The following is a 9,712-nucleotide window of genomic DNA, read 5'->3' as shown; positions in this document are numbered from 1 at the left end:
CGTGAATAACGAAACCTTTCTGAAGAAATGTAAGGGAATGGAAAAGGACGCAGACCCACTAGGTAAGGATAACCTCAGCGTCGGAGCAGTGCTTGGTAGTTGACACAATAACATAGAAAACCTAATTCTTGGAGGGGGTGCATAAAAGCAGGGGCCATTGCAGATCCGCTGTGGAAAGAGACTATTCAATGAACTTGTGACATCTGGTTACCAATGCAGGCAAATAAAATTGGATCTTTATGTCAAAACTGCACCTGCTGATTCCAGGTAGATTAAGCACTTAAAAATGTCCAGCAAACATAATACTTAGCCTTACAACTTTGATAACTTTTCCTTTGAGTTCAGAAACAACATATGGACCTGTCAGCACTGTAGTGGTGGTCTCAGTGAGGCAAGGAGAAAAACATAAGAACCAGAAAAAGGGCTGGCAGTTTAGCTTAGCATAAGTGCCTGCCTGGCAAGCGTAAGGTTGTGAGTTCCATCCCCAGTACCAAAAAAAAAGAAAAGAACCAGAAAGGGGCTGGTTGTAGCTCAGTGGTAGTGCACATGCTTAGTACACACAAGGCCCCAGCACCCAGCACCAAAGCAAAACCAAACCATCATGTGTCGCAGATGATAGGATTGTGATGGCAGATGGTCACGATGTAATTGTCAACTACAAGGAAAGTGAAGGGAAGTCTAGGCTTGCACGATCAACTGAGTGTTTCCTATCTCTTCTTGGATAACAAACAGGCACTTCAGGGTTACTGTGTCTGAGCTCTCTGTCATCCTCAGCCGGTTCCTTCCACAGCCTCCCCGTCTCCCTGGACAGCATCTCCTTTTGTCTCAGGCCCCGGACCTGAGAAGCAGCCTCATGCCCCACATCTTCCCCGCTCTGCACATGCGCTCCTCTGGCAGGTCATTTTGGTTGTACCTTAAAAACATCTAGACTCAAATAATAATCTTTGTACAGGAAGGGAGGGGCAGAGTGGAGTATTTCTTTCCATTTGCAGAAATGAACAGTGGAAGGTAACAAGGGTCAAGGAGAAAGAAAAGATAAAAGGAGATGGAGATGCGGCTTCTGCCTTTATCCTGTGGGACTGACTTTAGGAGTACATGGACAGGGCCGGGGATTTAGCTCAGTGGTGTAAGTGCTTGCGTGGCTGGCGTGAGGTTGTAAATTCAATCCCTGGGACAAAAAAAAAAAAAAAAAAAAAAAAAAAGTACATGGACAAACTGTGCAGTGGTGCACACCTGTGATCCAAGTGCTCGGGAAACTGAGGCAGGGGGATCGCTGCAAGTTTGAGGTCAGCCTGGGCTATGTAGTGAGTTCAAAGCCAGTCTGGTCTACACAGAGAGCTTGTCTCAAAAAACAAAAACAGATGAAAAAATTTCATAAGTACAAACGTAAGAAGTGTGTATTAGAAAAAGCATGCTGGGTCTGGAGTGTAGCTCAGTTCTTGTTTAGCATACATGAGTCACTATGGGTTCAATCCCCAGCACACTGTGAAAATTGACAACTACTTAACCAATTAGGTGTCAGAGAAAGTAATTTGTTTAGTTGATCTTACCATATAGTTTGTGTGGGTGTTGTTGCTGGAAATTGAACCCAGGGCCTTAAGCACTCTACCACTTTAAGCCTCTGGCCATTTAAAAAAGTTTTTGAGATAGGATCTCACTCGGTTGTCCAGACTGGCCTCAGGTTTGTCATCCTGAGTAGCTGACATGAGAAACATTCACTCCCATGCCTAGCTTGAACCGTATTTTGATCACAGCCTCAGCAGGATAAACTACAATAAAGACTTGCAGAGAAAACTTAACCTTTTTTCAGTAGTTTTGTTGTCAATAATAGTGATACTGTTATTAGAGCTTGTTATATATTTAATGTAGGATGAAACAAGAAATTGATGTTAAGAACCAAGATTCTTGGGATGGGTTATATCTCAGTGGCACAGCACCTGCCTAGCAAGCATGAGGTTGTAAGTTCGATCCCCAGTACCAAAAAACAAAACAAAACAAAACCACACACATACAAAACTCAAAACAAATCAACAAATAAGACCCCCCCAAAAATTCACAAGATAAGAGAAAAACTGGCCTTCCAGAGAAACAGCTGCTTCTGGGTCTGGGTCTGGAGTGCTCCTGTAAGAAGAAGCCAACGGACAGGATGGGGTGAAGCAGGGTGATGCCTGTTTCTTGGGAGTTTTGTGCACTGTTCACAGAGGAAGCCAAAATGTTCAGATTACTCCAGAAGGGCCTGGGCAGAGGGCAGAGCTGATGATCTGAGCCTGTAGCTGTGCATTGAAAATAGTTGAGGCTAAGTGACAGATGCAGAAGGATTTGTAATACTCTTTTCTATACTTTTATTTGTTTTAAAGTTTCCAGAGACACAAGCACAAGAAAGAGAAGGTCCCACAGGCCAAAGATAGGATAATTTGAGCATTAAATATATTAAATAAGTGCCAGGGACCTAGCTCAGTGGCATAAGTGGCTGCCTGGCAAATGCAAGGTCCTGAGTTTGATTCCAGGTACCAAATAAAGGGGGGGCCTAAGTATATTTTATTAAAACTCACCAGTGAGTTTCAAAAAGCAATAATTATTGTGATAGCTGAAGAAGGGAGAAATAAAACCTTCTGAAAGTCAGGCATGGTGGTGCATGCCTGTAATTCCAGCATCTGGGAGCCTGAGGCAGGAGGATCACTTCGAGTTTAAGGCCAGCCTTGGCTACAAAGTGAGTTCAAATCCAGCCTGAACTACGTAGAGAGACCCTGTTTCAAATGATGAACAACAACAAAGCAAAAATAAAACAACAATAAAAACTGATGGGCAGTTTTTTGATGGAGGGGACAGGTTGTCATCATTTGAACTTGCTAATTAGTTTCATTGTGACTGAAAGAGTCACACCTAAGCTCCCTGCAGCAGGGCCACCCCATCTTTATTCTAGCGAAAACAACAATCAAACCAAACCAAAACAAAAAAGTCACCGCTCACATTTAAAAACTCCTATCTGTAATTGAGTTTTATGGTTAATTTCTTTTTCTTTTTTTCTTTTGGTTCTGGGGATTGAACCCGGGGCCTTTATACAGAGCCCTTTTTAATTTTGAGACAGGGTCTTTATCAGCTGCCCAGAGTGGGCTCACACTCACAGTTCTCCTGCCTCGGCCACCCAGAGTGCTAAGATTGCAGGCGTGAGTTTCTAGCTTCTTTCTGGTTTAGTATGCATGCTGCCGAGGTGAGCATGGCGGATTCCTAGTCTAAAAGAAATACAGAAAGTGGAAGGCGGAGTTAGTGCTGCCATGAAAAGGTGGTACTTGCTTTGTTTTGGAGGCAGTTGTACACTTCTTGAGGATGGGTGGGGACAGGCTCTGCAGAGCAAGTTTGGGCCAAATAAAAGTAGGAAAGAGGAACACACAGGCACACCCCCATCGCACAGGGGAGGCTATCGTGAAGAGACAGGAGAGCCAAAAAAAAAGGTACTCTGGTTTTTAGGACAACTAAGCCGGTTTTCATAACAAGTCAGAGTCATGGAAAAGTGGAAATAAGAGATCCGAGAGAGATTTAAGGAGATGTAGAAGAGGCGTAGAAGAAACGATATTTCGGAAGAGTAAGTAGACTTGTTTAGATCCTAAATGGGGCCAAACAGCCACAGTAAGATATTTTTGAGGTGATGGAATTTGCCCACTAATTGATGAGAGATCGCCACCCACTGTCCTGGTTGTGAACCGGGACCTGCTTTGAGGCTCCTGCTGAAGTCCGTGGGGAGGGAATGACCCTAGAGTACCTGAGAGTCTGCCTGGCCATGCTCCACGGATGAGGAGGAGCCGGAGACGTAAGGCACCGGGCGGTGGCAGTTGAAGCTGGGTGAGGACTCGCTGTCATCCCTACTCCCCGTGGCTTAGACTGTTTTCTGTCTGGGATGTGGCCACTTCCCATGCTGCCCACTGCTCTCTCCCAGACTGGGCCACCTCCTCTGTTGCATAAGTGACTGGCAGGGCTTCCTCACTTAGTTCTTTTGCAGCCTCTCCCCTGTCAATCCAGCTGTGATGCAGCAGCTCGCATGATGCTCTGAAGTATAAGCAGAGCCTGTCACCCCCTCCCAGAGCCTTCGATGACTCCCTCACTTAGGAAGAGCAGGGATTGGAGCACCTCTCCTGGATTCCCCCCACCAGACACTGGCTGTACCTCCCACCTGCCACAGGGCCTTTGTCCCTGCTGTGCCCTCTGCTTCCCGCCTTGGAGGATCCTCCAGGTTCATGTCCCCAGACTGCAGCCCCACTCTTCCCATCCTCAGCACTGAGCACTGTGGAGCGCATCACGCACATCACCTATGCCTCTTACTACTTGTCTTTCCCAAGAAGGGAAGACTCTCTCTCTCTCTCTCTCTCTCTCTCTCTGTCTCTCTCTCTCTCTCTTCCAATTTCTTTTGGCTTTATTTGCAGAACTAGAATTGGACTGCAGCCTAGACCAAAATGGTCCAAGACCCTCTCCCCTGTCTACCCTTTGCTGCGCCTGAAATAGTTTGTAGCCTAGGCGTGTGATGAGTAAGTGGCATGAAGGGTGAGGAGTTGAGCTGGTAAATGATCAAGGAAGTCAGGGTAAGGGCCAAGAGGGGTGGGGGGGACGACAGGGCTTCCGCAAGGAGGAATGGTGGCCAAAGAGGCAGAAGTCCCCATTTGACTCCCCTTTTCTCAGTGAGACAAGAGGTCTTCCGCAGCAGGGCGGAAAGGAGGCTCAGCAAGTGTGTGCAGTTCTTCTGGGGAGCGGGGACTGGTGATAGGAGCAGGTCATGGGAACACCGGGGAGGACCTGACACAGGTCACAGTGACAGCCCTGCTGCCTAAGCTGGCTAGAGCGCAGCAGAGCCAGGGCCCGGCGAGAGGCAGAGTGAAGGGAGGGTTGGGCAGAGCCAGGTTTGCAGTGGGGACAGTGGCAGGGTTCCGCAGGGCCCAGCCCTGGGGTGCGGTGGTGAGGTTTCTGGGGAGTTAGCCCTATGAGCAAGAGAGATGGGGAGGTCAGAGTGGGCAGGGACAAGGGATAAGTGTGCCCTGGGAAGGAGAGGGCTGAGGTGACAGGCAGGAAGCTGCGGGTCCTTCTGTTATTCATGTGCTTGTCTGTTTTTACCATTCACCGGTTTTTAAAAATAGCCAAGTAGCCAGAGGTGGCGTCGCACACCTGTAATCCCAGCATTTGAGAGGCTGAGGCAGGAGGATTTCTGGGAGTTCAAGACCAGGCTAAGCTACATAATGAGTTCAAGGCCAGTCTGAACTACATAGCGAGACCCTGTCTCAAAAATCAAAAACAAAACTAAAAACAGCCATGTAAACACACATGGCTCTAGTCAGCAAGTTTAGCTGTTGTGTGATCCACTCTGTGAATCTACCACGGCTGATGCTCTAATACTTAGGTGTACCACTTGTAATTATTGGTATTAGATCATTTTTATCTGCAAAACAATGTGAATTTCATGTGGTCCAGTGAAATTTTCTGTGTTTGCTCTCTCCAGCAGTCTCAGTGAAGCTGAGTTACACAGCTCTGTGTGCATGCGTGTACGAGTATCTCCAGGGCCTGTATCTGGGTGTGGGACATCAGGGCCTCAAGGGCACACAGCTTGGCCAGGAGAGGGTGCAACCTGCACCATCACCAGCAGGGAGAGTTCCTCGTCCTGACTACTGCCTGGGGGTGTCCGGCTGCTAAACTGCTGCTGATCTAATGGATCTGAACTTACCGAGCATGAAGTCGGTTGGGGTAATTAACAGCAGGCTGTAGATCTTTTACATGAAATGGTTGCAGGGTGAAAGGGATGCACCATAAGGAAAATGGATTATAAGCCAGAAGACACCCCGAACCCATGATCTTTATAGTAGGTGGGTCATGCTCATGGTTTGGTGGTAGGATGATGGATGATATTCCTATTTTGCTTATCTGTATTTAAAAAATGTTTCTATAATAAACATTTAATATTTTTGTAATTAAAAACCTTAACAAATTGTAATAAATTTTTATTTTACAATACATTTTTAAAAATGAGGCATAAGAATTTCTACAAGGCAGGAGGCAGTTTTAGCTTAAGGAACCAAACTTCTCATCAAATCTGTAACTGATTAAAAATTATAAGCAAACAAGTTAAACTATTAAAGAGCATCAGGAAAAGAAAGTCATATTTGGGCTTGCTTTTGGGTTTTCAAGATGGCTATGGGTACCGGGCAGGCCTCTCTGGCGAGGCCTCCCGTTACTGAATGGCCATGATGGTCTTGGTATTCGTATTTGTGTTGAGTGGAGGGAATTCTTCTTTCATATTCAAGCATATTTTCTGAAAACCATGGCTTCCAGGATTTGCTGATTTTTCCCCTTTATGGTACCGGGACTGAACTCAGGGCCCCATGCATGACAGGCAATGTTGATACCACTAAGCTACATCCCCAGCCCTTTTTGTTTGTATTTTTAAGACAGGGTCATGCTGAGTTGCCTAGGTTGGACTCAGACTTGTGATCCTCCTGCCTTAACCTCCTGGGTTTCTGGCATACCGAGTTGTGGGTTATTTACAAGGCAAGCAGCAGTGCTTGCCCCTGAGTATACATTAAAATCATTTGGGAAGCTATAAAAAAAAGTATTGATGCTTTAGTCACAGTCCTCAGGATTCAGATTTTGGTTTATTTGGAGTGGACTAAGCAATTCATTGTTAGTTTAAAACGTAACAAAAGAAACTTTTGAGCTAAGGCTTGTCCGCAGCCAGAACTGAGAACCATTGCTATAGAACAAGTGTTGGCAAACTTCTGTGAAGGGTCAGGGAGCAAATATTTTATGCTTTGCAGGGTGGCTGTATTGCAAATACTCAGCTCCGCCAGTGCAGAATGAAGGGGCCCATAGATACAAGTCAATGACTGTTCATGGCTGTGTTTCAATAATATTTTATTTATATATATAAAGGCATTAGGCTGGATTTGGCCCAAGATTACAGTTTCTCAATGCCTGCTATAGAAGGTACAAAACTTTTATTAAATAATTACCTATTTTTAAAAATAGTGATAAAGCCTGAGACTAAATCCTGGCTTTTCATAATGTAATGGGGGAAATGTAAGATTTGAAATCAGAACCCTAAATTGGCTGTGTCACGTTATTGAAGTCTCTTAGCCACTTTGGTCCTCTGTGTACTGAGCACAGTAACAGTGTGCCTGACATAGGCTGGTTATGAAGACCAAGAAGAATAAGGTCTAGGATTGTATTCCATACACCGAAAATACTAAGCAATGCTGCTTGCTGTTCTGTGTTTTGTAGATTTGGGTTTAATGAACATTAAATATATAAAAGTAAAGCAATTTAGAAAATTTGAATTAAATGTAATGTAAACAGGAAGTCCAAGAAAAATGAGTTATACATAAAGCATTTTTCTTTTCCTTCACCAACAAAGTGACTTTGAATTGGTAGAAAGAAGGAGTACGTTTGTCCCAAGTAGTTTTCCTGCCAAGAAAGCTTTTGACTGCGTTGGGAATGTCAAAGCTGTCAAGGAGGCAGGACGGTGGCCTGGAGGGAAGCCACGGGGCCTGGGGTGAGTCTGCGACCTTCAGGAAGGCTCCTTCAGTGTGTGGCAGGGGCAAGCGACAGGCAGTCAGGAGGGAGTGGGTGGGGAGGAAATGGAAGCATTGGGTGGAAACGGCTCTTTCTACAAGTTTGGCAGAAAAGAGAAAAAATAGGGTGTAGCTCAAAAGGGATCAGGGTGTCAAGACGTTTTCTCAGAGCAGGGCAGGGTAGGACACGGCAGTGACCAGGGGACATAACCAGTGGGCAGGTGGGAAGAGTGGGCTGTCGAAGAAGGACAGGGAAGGCAAGCCTGGCCCTGGGCAGGGAGGCCAGGGCACAGTGCTGCGGACATGCACGAGGGGCACCCTCTGCTTGGGGCCACCAGATCACCTCTTCCCCCAGCTCTGGGTGCTGTGCCCACAATGCATGCTCCAGCTGTCGGGGAACTTTATCTCCCTGTAAGAACTAGGCTGTGCATTGGTCACTTTCTCTGGATCTCTCTGCGGAAGGCAGAATTACTGACATGTTTCCTGTCTGTTTCTGTGTTTACCACACTTAGTGCAAACCTGGCCCCCACAACATGCCATAGTTTCTCACTGCATGTGTGTGACAGGGAGGGCAGCTTAGCTGACTGGGACTCTAAATTATGTCATTGTCTCTCTTTCTCTTTTAAACTCTCATAGGAAATTCACTACCTTCTACCCTCTCCATGTCCACAGCATCCGCAATGGCTGCGAACAGTGATGACTGTTCCCGTTTTGTTTGCTTTGGGAAGCAACTCCTTTCCTTTGTCCATTTTGCTGACCAGCCCTACAGCTCCCAGATCCACACCTACTGGGATCTGGCAAAGTGACGTTGGGAAACCCCCTTTCCATATTTAACCTTCTGGCTCAGCAGCCAGCACCACCTTCCAGGTCCAGCCCTGGTTTGGAAGTCTGAGGCTGGGGCTTAGTTTTGCTGATGTGCTTGCTGTTTTCTGATTATACCACCCTCAGATTTATTGCCCCTGAAAACCAGGCTGATGCTATTTCCCCCTTTTTAAAAAAATTTTTTTTATTTATTTAGTTTTGGTTTTTTGATGTAAGGCTTCACCATGTAGTTCAGGCTCGTCCTAAAGTCACTGGTTTTTTCCTGGTAGGAAAATGAATCTTGCCCAACATGAGATAGAGAGAGGTTAAGGGGGTACGGTGCCCGCTTTGTGGACAAGGAAGGAAGGCCCCAGACTGATGAGCACAGCAAAGGAGGCCACACGAGCAGCAGACTTGACATTAGTGGCCTGAGCACGTTAGCTGTTCATTTTTTTCCCAGAAGAAGAAGTCAGGGGATGGGTCGGGGTTCCGCCATGTTATCAGGAGCTCCCAGCAGGGAAAAGGGCGGAAGCCCTGTTTTTCCAAAGGCATGTGCTCAGAAGCCCTGAGCACAGTTCTGCTTGCATCTCACTGGCATTCCTGTGACTCCTCAGCTTATGGGCAAAGAGGCTGGAGGTGTCATTTTTAAAGATGGGTGCATTGCTGTTAGGCTTAGGGCTCTGTCAGCAGGGAGGGAAGAGAATACATCTCAAGGTCAGGGAACAAGGCTGGCACAGAGCGGGATGGACTGGAATCAGCCCAGGGAGGGATTCTAGTGCCCTGTTCTCATCCTTCTGTCAGTTAAGCACTTTGGACAGGCACAGTGCTGAACAGTGAAAGTAATAGGTTAGGGTTTTTTCAAGAAGTATAATAATAGTTTAATATTGGAAAAACTATGAGTTTTTTTTAAATTAACAAAGAATAAAAAATGGTCCTTTAAAAAACTTATCAAAAGCATTAAAAAAACTCAATCACAATTTATGATTTAAAAATAAAAGTCCCTAATCCCAGCATTTAGCATTTGACAGGCCGAGGCTGGAGGATCACCACAAGTTCGAGGCTAGCCTGAACTACATAACAAGGCCCTGTCTCAAAAAACAAAACAAACAAAAAGTAAAAGTCTAGGAGAGAGAAACCTGTCATTATCTATGGACATAGATATCCTGACATAGAAAAAGAAATCTCCAAGTAATTAGAAGTATCTGTAACAGCTAACAAGTTAGCTGGGTGTGTGAGATCAGGCGTATTAGAATCAACTGCAGTTCTGGTCACCACAGGCAAACAACAAAAAAGTAATTTTAAAAATATGCTTTTTATTAGAGTATTTAAAAAGAAAAGTTGTCCAGGAATAATTCCAGCAAAAGGTA

Source organism: Cavia porcellus, unplaced genomic scaffold, assembly GCF_034190915.1.
Source record: "Cavia porcellus strain 051 isolate PalLab524CR breed Dunkin Hartley unplaced genomic scaffold, mCavPor4.1 scaffold_6, whole genome shotgun sequence".
NCBI classification, from domain to species: Eukaryota; Metazoa; Chordata; class Mammalia; order Rodentia; family Caviidae; genus Cavia; species Cavia porcellus.
This window is presented reverse-complemented; position numbering follows the sequence as displayed.